Source organism: Cupressus sempervirens, chromosome 8, assembly GCF_028749045.1.
Source record: "Cupressus sempervirens isolate cs-2001-9-10 chromosome 8, ASM2874904v1, whole genome shotgun sequence".
Classification (NCBI taxonomy): Eukaryota; Viridiplantae; Streptophyta; class Pinopsida; order Cupressales; family Cupressaceae; genus Cupressus; species Cupressus sempervirens.
The window spans coordinates 224,778,935-224,795,952 of record NC_143125.1 but is presented as its reverse complement, the minus strand read 5'-3'; positions in this window follow the sequence as shown (position 1 = coordinate 224,795,952).

Here is a 17,018-nt window from a genome sequence, read left to right as displayed (position 1 = left end):
AAATGGCCAGAATTCCAACAATTATTTTCAAATAACATTCCATCTATCCTTCAAAGTAACAAATAACACAAACAATATTATTAATGACGTACATATGACATCCTTTTTCTCCCATCAAAGATTTCTAATTTTTTGCAAACAACTAATATATTTTCTATGACAAACTAATGGTATAGATAAGAATGAAAAATGAATTCAGGAAAAAAAATCATGTATGCTACCCAACCATTTATTATTACTTAACTATATCTATTTTTCTAATATATTTATCTTATTTATCTCTTTTACTTTTCCTTTCATATTATATCAAAACTAATGTCTAGGTATCCATCTTATATGTGCATACACTTTTTGTCACTATTGGCATACCCCTTGCCCCTCGCCCCTCAAGGTGCAAGTGCTAGTAATAATCACGTTGAAAAAGTTGGAAGAGTACTTTTGTTGTTTACTCGCCAGGGACGTGGAGACCAGCTGTTGGGGAGTGAAATTTGTGCGTCATTTGACGGAGCCTTATAGAAGACAAGGTCCTAAATTCTCCCTCATTCCACAGCTGAAAAAACAATAAAAGGCCAAGCACGGCTCTTGCAGATGGGCCAGAGGATCGTCCAAGACGAGCAATGTAAGGCAGCTTCATCTTTTTAGCTTTGAAAATATTGCAAATGACAGATATAATTAATCCTCTCCTCTCATATTGCAGAAAATTGTTGGAAGAATGGATAACAAGTGCGACAAATGTAAAAAAGCGTGCACCAAGTCTGTCATCGTAACAGATGGTAAAGTCTGATTTTACCAAATTTATCTTGTTTATTAAGAATGCCTAAACAAAGATCTTGATTTATGTTATTTTCAGTTAAATGACGTGAACACAAAGGGATTTAAAGAGGAATTCTGCTTCATTTCTTTATATTTCTCTTTAGGGTTCTTTTAAACTTTTATCTTCAGATCTGCATGTACCAGTGCAGAAATATGGAAGGTGAGAACATCAAAGGTTTAGCTGTTAATCTCATGTCTTAATGATTTGATCAATCTCAGATCAGTCATTGAAGAAAGAAAAGGAAGTTTTGTTTTATTTTTTTATTTTATCAAGGATTTTAGATATTGGGTTTAGTTTGTTTGAATTGTTTGAGAATCAATTTTTATTAGAAGGCTGGTTTAGGGCTGGTTTATAATGTTATTTTAGATAATTTATCAAGACAAGTTAAGGTTTAGATTTGATAAGTTAAAGCTTCGAGAGCACTGCTTAAATCTATTTAAGATTTAATTGTTGGAATATTTGATTATATTGTAGTTCTAAAATGAAAAATTAAGTACATTTCATCTATTAGTTTGTTTAAGTTATGCCCTTCTTTTCTTAATTTACAACAAGATATGATCTTTATGTTTGTTTTCACAATCTGGGTTCAAAAGGAAAAATAAAAGTAACATAAGATTTACAAATTCTTTCTTTTTTCTTTATAGGATTTTTTTTAATGTTTTTATAAATGTATAAAGATAATTCATGGAATCTGTTTTATTTTTTAGTTACATTAGCTCAAAGATGTAAAATCTTCTTTCCTTTCTTAATAATTTTTATGATTTTCAAATATTTTGATCTTTGTCATTGATCATATTGACATTTAATGAGTAATCTTTTATCTTTAAATTGTTTGAGTTATATTCATCAAAATTCTTTAGCCTAAAGATCTGCCTATAATAAATAGCTAAAATGATTTAGTAAATGAAAAATTCTAAAAAAACAAACTATAACAGAAAATTATTTTCTTTCCTTGTACAAATTCCAATCTTTATTTATTCTTCCTTTCTAACTTATTTAATTGCTTAGATCTTATGTATTGCTGTAAATGTATTGTAAACTTGCATGAAAAGATACAATATAGATAACATTTTCTCAAATCCTCTCTCTAACTTGTTCAGCTCTTGGATAAATTAGCTTTTGTCCGTTTTCTACATGTGTGATCAGATTGCCACTTAGATCAAATGACTTTCTAAAAAAATATCTAATACCTCTTACAAAAAGTTGCATTGAAGTTCTCTTCTACAAGGTTGTTTGATGCATTTTTCTGTGTTATCTTTTGGTTGAAGGAAAAATTAAGATCTCCAAATGCAAGTGTTCTCAACCTCGACTTCCACAGCCACCATGCAGATCGAAATGCCAATCAAAATGTCAACCGCCATGCCGATCAAAATGCCAACCACCATCTCCATTGCCATGCCAATGGATATGCCAACCACCATCTCCACCACCATGTCAACCACCGCAACCATGCCAACCACCATCTCCACCACCATGTCAACTACCGCCACCATGCCAACTGCCACCACCACCACCATATGTACAGCCATGCCAACCACCATGTCAACCAGCATGCTTCTCACCATGCCAACCTCCTGATGAAGTATGGTATGTTTGGAAAGAGGAGGATCAAAATGCTTGTACCATTTGTTAGATTAATGATCTTCATTCTACCATTTCTACTAGAGATGATCTATTGTTTTCATGGTAATATGAATAACTATTCTATGTTTGTATTTGGAAATATTGAATAACTATTCTATGTTTGTATTTGGAAATATTTTTAGTCTTTGGGAGGGTATACTACCTATAGTATTGTGTTAAATAACGTTAACGGGAGGAAAGGGGTTATAATCCGTTCTGCGGCGAAGTCTCTATCACACTTTTATGGGCTGTAGTTGTATAAGCCATTTGAGAGAGAAATAATGCTTTTTCTAATTTTAAATTTATTTTAAATTTAGTGGGCACCGACAGTTGTGATTGTGATGGTGGAAAAGGAACTTCATCTTTCGCATTATAATTTTTATTTTTATTTTTTATTATTATTATTTGAACATAATGGAAACTGATGAGAAAGATTCCATCATGAAAATGAAAGATGACAATGAACAAGACGAGTGCACACGTAGGAAGAAAGTAAAGGTGTTCCGCATTTATTTCAATGGCCAATAACATGCGAGTGGAAATATGATTAATGTTTTGTGCTTTTGTTTGTTCTTTCATTTCGACAGTGTATTTTTTGCACTCTTGTAAAGGATATGGAAGAGCAGAAAACAGAATTTTCATGAAACAGTATTCATTTATTATTATTTATATTTTAATAATTATTTTATTTTCAGTTAAAAATATTAAAAATAATTATATGCTTATAAATTGTAAAAGTCTATTGGTAAGATATGTTTATTTAAATAATTTACTATTTAATTTACTTTTGTCATAGTAAAAAAATATAAATAGAATATTATATAATAAAAAATATAAATAAAATTTTATATTGATTAATAGTGTGTTCTTTAGTTCATTCTTCAATTCTTATCTGACTTTTATTTTCTTTTTAAATATTCAACCTTATTTCAATATCATTTGTCAACCTTACTTCAATATCATTTGTGACTATTTTGACACTTTCAATCTATTATCAACCTATGTTTTCTTGCACGTAGTGTGATCTTGACAATTGCATTTTCTACATGTAAATCTCATGATCTTTGGGCTCAAACTTGATGGACTTAATTTTTGTATCAAAACTCAAATTTAAATGGTCAAATTCTATTCCTTTGACTATTAGCTAGTGAGAGCAATCTCAATGCATATTTCATATGAACTTTTATGTCTTATTAAAGGGTATCAATATATAATTAATTAAAATGGTCAATCAAGGAATCAACTTTGAAGAAACATTGCATGTCAAACTTAATAAGAATCAAGGCATCTAAATTTTTAGTCATGTATGTGTATTTTTGTTTTGAAGTTTCCAATTTCAGATTTATCAGGACAAAATTGGTATACCTTTGTTTTGTGATTACAAAAGGCACCTTGAAGATACACTTAACCAAGATACTCCAATTTTGTTCTAGACTCAATACATTTACTTTGTTTCCTTCAAATTTTGGGGCTGCAAGATCATTTTTGCACCTATAACTAAGTATAGAATCATTAATAGACATGTTGAGTTTGGAGCAAAATGCTATATCTAGGCATTGAAATCAAAGCAATGAAAACATGGAAACTTGAGATCCGAGATTAAATGTTCTTATGCTTGTCAAATGGAGAGACACTATTGACTTTGAGCATATGAGGGGGCCTTGGAAATTAGTTGCATGAAATTACATATCCATAATAGTTGGCCAATCTGCAATGTTTTGCAAAGCCAACTAGCTAATGTTGTCAAGAAAGCCTATTTAAAGTCGCAAGTTGGTTAATTGGTAGCCAATGAGAATATGCAGGAAATGATTTTTTTTTTTTGTAGGCATAAAAACTATATTTTTTTTATTGTTGGAATACAAGTAGAATTGAATTAGCATGTTTAAATAGAATGGTATGATTGTATATCCCTATAAGACACTATGTGAAAGTGGAAGGGCTTCCATATATAAGGAGAGGTAGAGATAAAATAGAGGGATAGCATAGAGAATTGGTAATTGAACTTTATTTAAGATATTAAAGTGAAAAGTCACATACTATAACATAATCTTGACATTATTTCAAATATTGTATATATGAAGTTTTTGTAAGTGGATATTAAGTGGAGTTAGATAGTGAATTATGTTTGTGATCGGAAAGGATTAGGTATAAGATATTCTAAGATGTGGTTTATTTTTTTAAGCTATAAGGTTGACTAGTAATGGGTCCATTATTCATTGGAATTAATGTTATTATAATTTAATTATATATCTATACATATCTAAAATATTGTGATTTATGTTAGAGTGAGGTTTCCATTGCATCAAAAGACCAATCTTTTAGTTCCTAATACAACCACTCAACTTACTGTATAGAGGAGGAGGTTAAGCTCTTGTCACAAATCTCAAGGGGAGCATCAAACATTTTTCCAACAATCTCCCCCTTAGTGTATTTGAGGGTCTAAGGTTTCAAACCTATGAACAAGATCTAATATCACTTGTAAGAGTGAGGGTGAGGTTGTTGTTGCACCTAAAATCTGATCTATCAGTGCCTGATACAACCACTAAACTTATAGTACACATGAGATGGTTAAGCCCTCATCACAAATCTTGAGGGGGACGCTAAACATTTTTCCAACAATTTTAATATCACCTTTGTTATACATGATGCATTCAAAGGCTCACATATTTTTATTATTAGAGAGATTAATGTGACATTAAATATATTAAGTGCAATGGGGTCATTTTAGATGCCAATGCCACTAGATGATGGAGGAATTTACATTATCTCAAGTTTATTTATTTATTTGAGATGATACTTGTAGGAAAATAATTTTATGATTTTCTTTAATGTTTTTTGCTTCTTTCTATTTTTTTGGCAGTAAGTTTTAAGAATACGCATGTGTTGGAAATCTAATAGGGAAAGTAAGATCATACCAAGAGGAAGTGGGCGGGGGGGGGTGTTTGGGGGCAAGGGGTGGGTGAATCAAGATCTATAGAAATTTAACACTCAAACATGAACCATGTTTGATATCTCCATCATAAACACTCTTTAAACATTAACCTTATACCAAATCAAACATTCACTGCAATGTAACATCATATCTAACATCTAATTGCATGAATAACAAATAAGAAATAACTCAACACATGACACCAAATATGGTAACACAAAAACCCTCCAAGGTGAAGGTAAAACTATGGTGGGGATGACATCTACAAAGATGTTAACTACTATAGTAATAAAGTGTGCCTATTAAGACTGCAAAGTTTGATCACTTCTGATGATCTACCCTATGAAGGGTCTACCCTGTTATAGCTTACAAGACTATTAGGTCTATCTTTATCAAAGGATTTTATAGCACAACTAAGTGAGTACTCTATTAGGAGATTTACAAATAATTGTTAGGACTACTCTATTAAGAGATTTACACAAAAAGACCTATTAGAATTTATCATTGCCTGATCCTTCAGTTTGTACTTCAATGCTAATGACAAATTTCCTCTATCTAATGTAATATCACCTCTTTGTGATTGATCTTCAATGACTCCTCACTGCACTGCTCAATCCCCTCTATCTTTTACCTCTTTGATTCACCTTATACTTCACATCCAAACTTCTTATTCACAACCTCTCAATCTCATACAAGAATTAGGTATGAAACCTCTTCTTAAATAGCTGATCAAAGAAGCTTCTAGATCAATATCAATGATCTAGATTCATTCCTTTTTCTACTTATTCCTTCTAATTTTTTGATTGGTTGATTACCTTGCATAAGGATTAATGATCTTCAAAAACACACATAATCAACTCCTTGATTAACTCCTCAATTTGTAAAACATGCTTCCAACTTGAAAAAAAATGGTTTACATAAGATTTTGTGCCATTACAAACTCATATACAAAAATTTTCCTACTTGGCAATAATAGTCTTCTGATGCTTGGTCATGCTTAATCTCCATGCCATCCCTTGACTTTATTTCTGCTTTTCTTATACTAAAAATTTCTTTGTCTTTCTTGTCATTCATTGTATCCTAAGTCAATTGGCATTAACTGAACTATTCCTTCTATGAGTTGTTCTACATCTATTGTTAGCTTGACACTAACTAAAGTGTTCAACAACTGTAATGTGTACTTAACACTAACTAGTTCTTGATATGACCTAATTATGTACACTTCACCATTAAACTTCCTTAGCCTATATAGTGGCTCGGTCGCAATGTTGACCGGCCAACATTACCTAGATAATGACTAAGTGTTTTGCACTTATATACAATACCAAGATTTCTTTTAGGGTTAACAATCTCCCCCCATGGGCATTAGTGAAAAAAGAAACTGATCACATGATCAACATTTCATACTTAACATAACCTTATAACTTCAAAATCTGCAAAATAACTCCCCCTTAGGATGTGCTCCATACCTTGACTCGTCTTGGTAGCTACATGTACATGTCCTACTTCTATCTTTCATTCCCCCTTGTGCTTGATCATACATATTTATGCCTTGTTTTTGTCATAGTTGTTGTTGGGTATTAGAAGGGGTTAAATCACACTTGTCCAAAAATGGTTTATGGATCTACAAAATCATTGTCAATGTGCTATCCCATGCAGTCTTTAAAGACTTTATTGCTTGAATTTTAATCTCCAATTTTTTTGCAAGATCAATCATACTATCTTCTATAGATAGATTTGGATCTCTCTTCTCTAATTTCTTATCATTCTTTAAATACATTTGCATAACCTCCAAATGAGGTGTCAACAAAGCTTGAATTGATATTAGCTTTGCTCTTATTCTACTATCTTTTATCATCAATTCAAACTATCTTCCTTGCAAAAATCTCAACTTGTGAAAATGAATTGAACTAGAACTTGCATTGACATTTAGTGTATTTGGACTATACTGCAAATCAACTTCATTCTTGTCCATTTATTCTCTTCTTTCTCTTGTGAAGATAGAAAAATCACATAAATTTCTAAACAATATATATACATTTTGAATTACTTTTTCCAAATTATCTACAAGATTTTAAAGCTCTACCTATTTGATAGCTATCTCTATAGCAATTTTCTCCATGACCATTTTCTTAAATTTTCTCTTAGACCATTGCATTAGTTTCTCATTTGTGTCAATGTATAGATCATTTAGTCTCTGCACTATTTGAACCATTGTTCAATGATTGGAGCTTGTTCATTTAGATGATCAACTACAACTATTTCAAGGAATATGTCCTTGATCTCATACAATACCTCTTTCTACTATTGTTCCCTTCTCATCTCTACTTGTTTGGTCTTCCTAGATAGAAACTCTTGAAGTGTCTTCATTTGATCATAAGTTAAGTTATTTGTGTCCCAATTTGGATTCACAATCACTTAATCAAGTGTCATAGGTTTTCCTTGTATTCCTCCAGGAAAAATTTCAATTTTCTTTTCTTGGATTTCTTTTTCTTTGAATCTGGGGTAGTGGTGCTTGACACAAACAATTATAGACCTTGACTGGAAATTACACTCGATCTCTATGACTCCTTGACTCCTTTCCTTTGATCCACATTAGGTTGTTCTTCTCTAGTGGCTATCACCTACTATTTAGGCACATTTCCCTTATTCTGCTCATTAGTGGAAATGAGTTCACTTGTTGAACTTAGTTGTACAACCTCCTTTTCTCCCTCAATCTAAGGTCCTAAGGAACTTGCTATCACATTTGTAGTAGATTAATCTACTTGGACATGTGATCTCTCTTCATTCTTCTCTCCATCTAACTTAATACTTGCACTACCTTTAAATTGTCATTATTTACCTATTTAGGTCCTTATGCAATTTCATCTTCATGAGCTGGCACAATCTATAGCTTGACAACACTCACATTTTCATGTACTTATCTTTCAACTAGATTCAAAATAATAATGGGAATGGGTGGTTGTTTAACCAATTGAGAAGTTACCTATGTGTCAATCTTAGGATATTCTTTCACTTGTACTCTTATAGGATTAGTGTTTATCAACACTTCTATTATTGAATTTTGTGTAGGAACTTTCTCCCTCTGTTCTAGCTCAAGATCAATGTAGTCTTCTCTAGATCTCCCTTTGCATGTGTCCCATATTTCTTTTGATCTTCTAGAGGTTTATTCTCTATGGTGATTGTTTCAATTTTATTCTCACTTTCTTGATCCATGGACTATGAATTGTATCAACTGATTGCTCAATATCATCATAGATATTGGGTAGAAGCAAGGAATTGGGTCTCAATTCAGTGAAAGTCTGCAAATTGAGATTGTGCTCTTTTAGAAGCAGGTACTCATTTTAGGCTTGGGCACCTGATCCAAAATTTAAAAAACAAACACTTTTTTTTTTTAAAATCGAGTATCCATTTTTTATTTTCAAAAAAATGGGTACCCATTTTGAAAATATAAAAAAATTGTAATTTTTAGAAACGGGTACCCATTTTTTACTTTTAAAAAATGGGTACCCATTTCTAAAAATTTAAAATTTTGTTTTTTGGGGGGGATTTTATATGCCAATTTGACTTTTTCAAAACGGGTACCTATTTTTTGAATTTCAAATAACGGGTGCCCGTTTCTTACAACATTGGGCGATATATTTTTCTCCTACCTAGGATTTTGGTTTGGGATGGGCTTGGTGAGACCAAGCCTATGCCTTGATCTGTCAAGATTTGGCCAAGGCATTGAACTGACAAATGTGAGCCTTGCCATAATTTTTAAAGGGTCTTCCCGGTCAAATTTATTTATGAAACAAAAACCCATTAGAGCTCTCACTATCCTGATTTGAGAAATATAAATTTTATAGTGGTATGATTTTATTTATTATTTTTAAATTATTTTTTAATGAAAGGTGCTACCTAAATGTAAAATAGTGAAGTTCACTAGAACTTTAATAAATTTTTTATTTTATAATTTTTCTTAAATTAATTTATATGTCATCAATCTACATACAATTCTTTTAAGGTTAAATTTTTTTTTTCTAGAAAAATGGAAACTTTGATCAAATTATGGTGTCCCTACATGCGAGGTTTTAAAATCTACCTTTATAGCCAATTAATAATTAATAAAAATAATTATTCAATAAAAGATTAAGGGAAAATATTGTCATCAATCTTAGGTGCATTAGGTAACTCCCTTTAAAATTCTTTACAAAAATTCATTTATTTGTGTCAAATTATGATGTCCATACACGAGTATGGTATGGTCCTGAAATAGGCATTTTGAAAAAGTGGTTTTTAAAGATCCATATCAAAAACAAAATCTATCATATGGGTACACAAATAAATTACATATTCAAAAACTAGATTCTGAACACTAAAATCTTTGTTGCTAAAGTTTTTTTATATTCAATATCTAAATGCCTCAAATTTTGACATCAATTGACAAAAAATTTCAAAAATAGTAAAAACACTTCCACTTTTTGCCCAAAAGTGAGACCCAACTTCTTGCACTTACCCTATTATCCTTATTATCTAGCACTACTTCACCTACCTCCTTCTCTTCCTCATCCTTTCTCAATTCATCATCAGGCGTTAAGACACAAATATTATTCCATGTTATCTTTCTCTCTTGAACTAACTCTTCTACTCTATTCTTCAATAACATATATTCTCCTCTTTCGGGTACAAATCCGTTTGTATGATTTCACATGGCTAATCAAATTTGTTGCTTTGTCAATTCAAATATAGTTTGAGCCAATGAGGCCTTCCTTATTTGTCTTTTTGTCACTAGTGCCCATTTTCATTTTGAGCCAATGAGGCCTTCCTTATTTGTCTTTTTGTCACTAGTACCCATTTTCATTTTGAATCAATTTTATTGTACAACTCCTCTAGAGAATCATCTTTCCTAATTCCATAGGTGTGTATTTGAAATTCAACATCATATGTAAAGCTACTTCTTCTACTTTACTTTTGTTAGCTTTACTTAGTGCATCATATTTTATAAACTGAAAACATGATAGTCCTACACTACTCCTTATATTCTCACATACCTCATCTAAATCTTTTGGCATCTTGTGTATAGAAACCCTAAATTGACTCAAGTTATTTGACTTGGTCCTCTTTGCTTCCTCTTCTTCATCATCTCTTTTTACTACAAAAGTTCTCCTTGTTTTCTTCAATTGTTTTCTCCATTCTACTTCTTCAGACATTGCCTTCCTTTATATAGATCTCTTGATTTGATCTGGCTTGATTATCTTGATAATTGTAGTGCTATTTTCTCTGGTCCTTTGTCTTGTCACCCCTGGTTATGTAGGTGTAGTGCCTCTCGCATTTGACTTTTGTAAGTCATCCTGATGGATTCAACCTTATTGATCTTTTATTGTGATGGGATCATGATTGTGACCCTAAGTGGTCTACACCATTGAGGTGTTTGGATTTATGTTTCTGTATCAATTGCTTTGATTATGCTTTTGATTGATCTATAAGATTATGATTTGATTTTTGGATCACTAAGGTTTGTGCCAGTGCTTACCAGGATCTATGTGGTATCATGAGGTTGTTTCGTGATTACCCTAAGATGTGTGTAGAGATTGCACTATGTACTATTACCATGCTACACTGGACTAGGTTCCTGTAGCAGTGTGTAGTCATGCTTATGACTGTGTTCACTTATGTGTTTTAAGTGCCTTATTAATGTTGTTTAAACAATCATTATTAAATGCTTAAGTAATTAAATGGATTGTTCATGTTGGATTCTTTGGTTATGTATTGCTAACATTTACCTTGTTATATTTTGATCTATGAGATATCTGTTACTTATGTGATGCTTTATATTTGAGAGGACCTGAGGGTCAGAGGTTACACTTTGATTTTAGTATCATAGATATTAGACTACTAGGCTGTTCAGTTAATCATATTGCATGATGATGCCATTTTGAGATAACAATGTGTTTTATGATGATATCTGGTTATCTGGTATTTGGACATAACTCTGATTGTGTTAGATGATGGATTTAATGCTACAGTTATTTACTTCATTCCTGCATTGTTATGCTTTATATGAACGTGAGTGATGTAAATAGATTATTTTAATATAATTAAATAAATGGTTAAATTAGGTGATCTAATGCATTTATTGCTTTGGCTATGTTATTATATGCAATTGCACTTGATCGTGTTGTTTAGTGTGCAAGATTTATATCCCTAGCAGTGGCACATGGAGTTAGTGATTCAGCCTTTCATATTTTACCAATGTCATCCTTGTATGGTTGACGTATCCTTAATTAAATGTTTAATTAAAAATTTTTGGTGATTATTATATCCAAACTCATTTGCATTATGTGATTAGACCAGTAAGTGTGTTTGTGCATTTAGAGGTTGACATTGTCACGAAAGTTATTAAGGAGATTTTTGTGTTTTTGGATTTTCGAGCTTTTAAATTATTTTATTTTAATTTCTGGCAACTTTTCCATAGATGAATTCCTATTTATAGGAATAGCCTATTTTCATTTGGGTCAATTAAGGGTTTAACTAGGTTGGCTGGTTATTTGCCTTAATTGATTATTCACTCGAAAAGTGAATAAATATCCAAAAATGAATTCAAATTCCTCACTTCTCACTTTTGAATCAGAAAGTTGGAGAGTAAAACCCAAAATCCTCTTCATGAGGATTCATTGTTTTGTTCATTGTGGGAGCTATGGGCGTGGGATCGTTGCAAGGTTGGGCTCGTTGGATCCAACTTGGGGAAACTTTGGATTGCCACGATTTTTAGCTACTTCTGCGAGATATTTATTTTATGGTTTAGATTCCTGTTTTGCCCTTTTGGCTGTGAGGTAGGGCTTTCCTGTTTTATTGTTTCTGCTCTGTTTTTGCTTCTATTTTTGGTAGCCATTTGTTTAGAGGCTGAGAACTAGTTTTCCCCTCCATTTCTATATGTTAGTTCTACCTGGTTGGGCGAGTACGAACATTTCCCTATTTTTTGGGATGAGAGTTTGGAGTTTTACACCATTATGCTAGCCATTTTTAAATGCGGTGTCCAAACTTGTTTATTTTTGGATTTTTGGGGTTTTTGTGCCCAAAGGCCAAATGGGTTTTAATTTTGAAGTTTTTCAAATTTTGGAGTTTTTACCTCATTTTGCATGCTGCCCTATTTTCTCAGGTTTTCTCAGCACAATGTGGGTCGTGGACCTGGATGATCCATTTGGATATCAGTCAGACCACTTGTATATTTTTATGTTGCATTGGGATGCATGTTGCATCCGTACTCCTAACGTTGTGTTCGGTTGAGTGATTTTATACCTGTTGTTATTATTTCTTTTAGACCTTTTCTTTTGTTTCATGAATGCTAGGATTCATGTAGAATCCATACTCTCGGATTGAGGCTAGTGGAGTGAGTTCATGACTTTTGGTCTTGTTACATCATTGGGATTTGTGTAGAATCCATACTCTCGAATTGAGGTCGGTTGAGTGATTTCATGATGTATGATTTTATTGGCTTTGGGATTCATGTAGAATCTATCCTTCCTGTGTTGCTTTCAGTTGGGTGTTTTCTTTGCATTATGTTCTCATCCTGTCCTTGTGTTATGATCTTTGTGATGGTGGTGTGCCACACACGAGTACATGCACGTACATTTTTCGGGTGACTTGCGAGGCCCATTCTTTTGTGGTACTTTTGGAAGTTATGATCATTGGGGTTGGGATGGGAGTATGTATGCCCACGGGCACTTGTCGTAGATGAGCATGGGTAGGATAGGGTAGCATATGGAGGGGCTTCTATCCTACAACCTGGTCACTATTCCCTGGTTGGCAGAGGAAGTTTTATATAAGTGATTTATATAATTAAATTAAAACATTGGGTGGTAATAAATACAAGATAATAAAATGTGTGGGTTGTGCGCCTTTCATCGTGAAGAGTTGTTGCCCTAGGTTGTGCGCCTTCTGTCATGAAGAGTTGCTGCCTTAGGTTGTGAACTTGTTGTTGAGAAGAGTAGTTGCCTAGACTAGCTTGGGCTTTCAGATGCCAAGCGACTCTCCATGGTGTTAGCCCCTACTTAGTAGCCTATTGAGTGTCTGACCAAGACCTGTACTCCTTGCATTGTCTTAGGTTCTTGGTTACAACCATCATACTATCTGGCATGAGTGTCAGCCTTAGATGTTGTGCTTTATGTGTGTTTTTGGTTGGATCTTTATCTCCATCAGCACAATGGGTGTGGAACTATGGGTTCCACGTGGTTGGGAGGCATAGCTACCTTCACCACTGCTAAGGATCGGTGTTCAGAGACAATCTTGTCCTAGTGCGACCGTTGCTGGATGTTTTCACTTGATGCTTCAGGTTCTAGAGTATGCTTTCTTGTGATTTAAGATTTCATTGGAATGCTTGGATATCATGTTTAGATGATGTTAGTTTATTTTACGCATTCCCATATTATGATGTTTAGCATATGATTAGATGATGTGAATTGCTGTAATAGCATATCTATTTCTTATTGATGTTTAGCATGTGATAGGTGATGTTATCTAGTGTAGGATTATTTTATGATTTTCTACCAGCATGTTAGATTTCCTTATGCTTATATTGTTGCATGTTTTAGTAGTGACATCCTTATTACGACAATACTAACTATTTGGTCGGTGGCTTGGGTTGTTATGCGCAGGCGACAGTTAGGACCCATGATGGTCTTATGATGCTATTGATGGTTGGGAGGAACCGTGTACTTAGTATGTTTGTTCAGTTCTTTTTGATATTAGCTCTATACATTACGATGTTGCTTTCAGTTCACTATGATGTTCCTTCTGTTCTTTCCCTTCGATGTATGATTTAGATGGTTAGATTTTGGCTTTCTGTCTTTTAGTTTGTCAAGTGTTTTTTCCTCGAGATGTGGATCTAGTTCTCCTCGGTGTGGAGGTTTTTAATCTTTGTTTTAGCTTGTTGTTTGTCCTTAGAGTTTTCTTGGTTTTTCCCTAGGTGACCATGTGTCAGCATGGTGCGATACAATATAGTGTCGCACGCCCATTTGAGGAATGTCATATGATACTTTAAAGTATCGCACACCCTCAAAAGAAATGTCATATGATACACTTCCAGTATCGCATGCCCTTTGGAGAAGTATTTCCCAACCCTTGATTGTGTTGCCCTCCTTTTGGAGAAATGTCGCACGACACTGGTAAAGTATCGCACAGTGCTGATAAAGTATCACACGATTTTTTATGAAACCTATGCGAGTGGGCAGTGGGCACTTTTCGGTCCATTCTGAACTTTTTAGGGATGGTTTGGGGTACCCTCTTAGGTGTTCTTCAATCCCTTGGCAGTGCAATTTGAATTTCAGTTGTGTCTTTTTCGTAGTTCGTCCTTTGGGGTTTAAAATATATCATTTAAGTATAAGTTGTCGTATATTTAAATAAGTTGTCGTATATTTAATTTTTAAATATATTACAACTTATTTAAATATATGAAAACTTATACTTAAGATATATTTTAGTATATGCGATGAATCTTTTGAGATAAGTTTCAGACCTCTCGGAGATAAGATAAAGATTCTAGGAAATTTTAGGGCTTCAAAAATCCAAACTTAGCCAATTTTCAGGGCTTCAGGATTTTAGGCTTAGCTAGATTTCTAGTTTCTGCATTCTACCCCAACTTGGTGTTTTGTTAATGAGTGGTTGTTTCTTGAGCCCTCATTATGTGTGTAGTCATTGTTGGCTTTATTTGTGTGTGTCAGTTTGGTAGTGGCATTTGAAGATTTGTTGGTTGCTGGGATTGTGGTGAAGTCTTCTATTGTGATCCTTGTAATCCCTGTATGATGTTGTCATGTGTATTCATACTTGTAAAAAAAAAATTCTTGGCTTGTATTTCATCCTTGTTTCCAAGGATCTCTGGGCAGGGCATTATAGTAGGTGTGACAGTTTTCTTTAAAAATTTCTTCACCTTGGGCTCAGGAATAATAATTTTCGTAACTTAAGTTTCCTATGGTTTGGAAGCCACTACTTCCTTGCCTTTACTTTATGCTATTTATTCTTCTTTTTCTTATTCTTCTTCATTATCATTCTCTTCTTCTTCATCACTTTTCAAATCTTCTCCTTTTCCTTGTGTAATCTACAATGGCAACTCACCAAATGTACCTTTCAAGGTCTTTATCATCTTATTTCTCTTTCTTTCCATCTTTTGCAATTTAGTTTCCATCATTATCCTAATCTTAGCTATTTTATAAGTGCCAAATAGCTCAACATTCTTATTAGCATGATCATCTAGTAGTGTTTTTATGGTAGCAACAACCTCATCAATGTTTATCTCATAGCAAAGTGGCCTCAACCATGCAATTCTTGGTATAAGTACTCGAACATAAGTCCAATCTACATCAACTAGGAAAAAATTGTTGTCATAGTATTTGTCTACCAATGATTTAGGTATTCTCAACCTATTTTTAATCTTTTGTTTGAACTCCTCAAAATATCCATCCATGACAGTTTAAAAATCATCTCCCATATATCTAATGAACTCATTATTTTTTTTTCACTGGCTTCTTGTTACTCCAAGTTACATTAATGATAGGGAATGACTTTTTTACATAAAAGAACATGCAAACCAATAGTGAGCCAAACTTAAACATTGCATTTTTTGCTTTCTTGATGCTTTTTCAAGTTCTCATCCAATTGTTGAAGTTGGAAGTTGGCAAGATCATATGAATGATCATTCTTCATAGTTTTCCATGTCACATCAATTGCAAAACAAGGTACACTCCCTAGTCTATTGGATTGATAAAATTTGTAAGCCATTACCCTCATTAAAAATTCTAGCTCTGGATTAGTAATGGTGAAAATCAAAATTTCTCTCTTGTTCCATTTTTCCAAAGTATTTGTCTCAATCACTTCTCTCCCCTGGCACTAAATAGATTTCACTTTATCTAGAATAGGCTATCCAGTAACTCAATAACTAATTTGTTTGGTAATACCAATTGGTCCTTCTTCTAACCATAGTTTCATGTCATGCACATGACTTAAAAAAATTTTGATCCATTCTACTTTGAAAACCTTTGGAAAATTTAGGGCAAGTTTTAACCCTTTCTTAATAATATGTTTATGTTCTTCCAATTTTCCATCAATGCAAAGCTTCACATATGCGTTTTGTAGTTCAAAGTCTCCTAGTTCACCAATTTTGTACATATAAGGACATTTGACATCATGAGTTAAGATTTTCCTAGGTGGGATGGATGATAGGCCTCTAGATGCATCTCATGTAACTGCTATCTCATGGCACACCTTGAATTTAGGCAAATTGTATTGCAAGCTTCATTACAAATCAATTGATTGTTAGTAACCTTGGATGATGCCCCTTTCTCCATTGTAGTAGAACTTGATGCCATTCTTCATGTTTAGGTTTTTCTTCACTTGATAGAAATATGATCCCTGAATCACACTCAATTGTTGATGGTAGGCTATGAAATCTTCACTCAAATCATTTCTCAATAGTCTAGAATCACTCTAGCTCTTTGATCTTTTGAAAAATCAAACACATAGTGTATAAAATGATCGATGAAATCCATTATAAAGATTAAAACATTTGAATTAGGTCATCATTAATGCATCATACATACAGTGGGTGTACAAAAACTATCTTAGTAATCTCTATAAAGCTCAACAAGCATACTTCCTTTAGTTTCACTCGGTCAA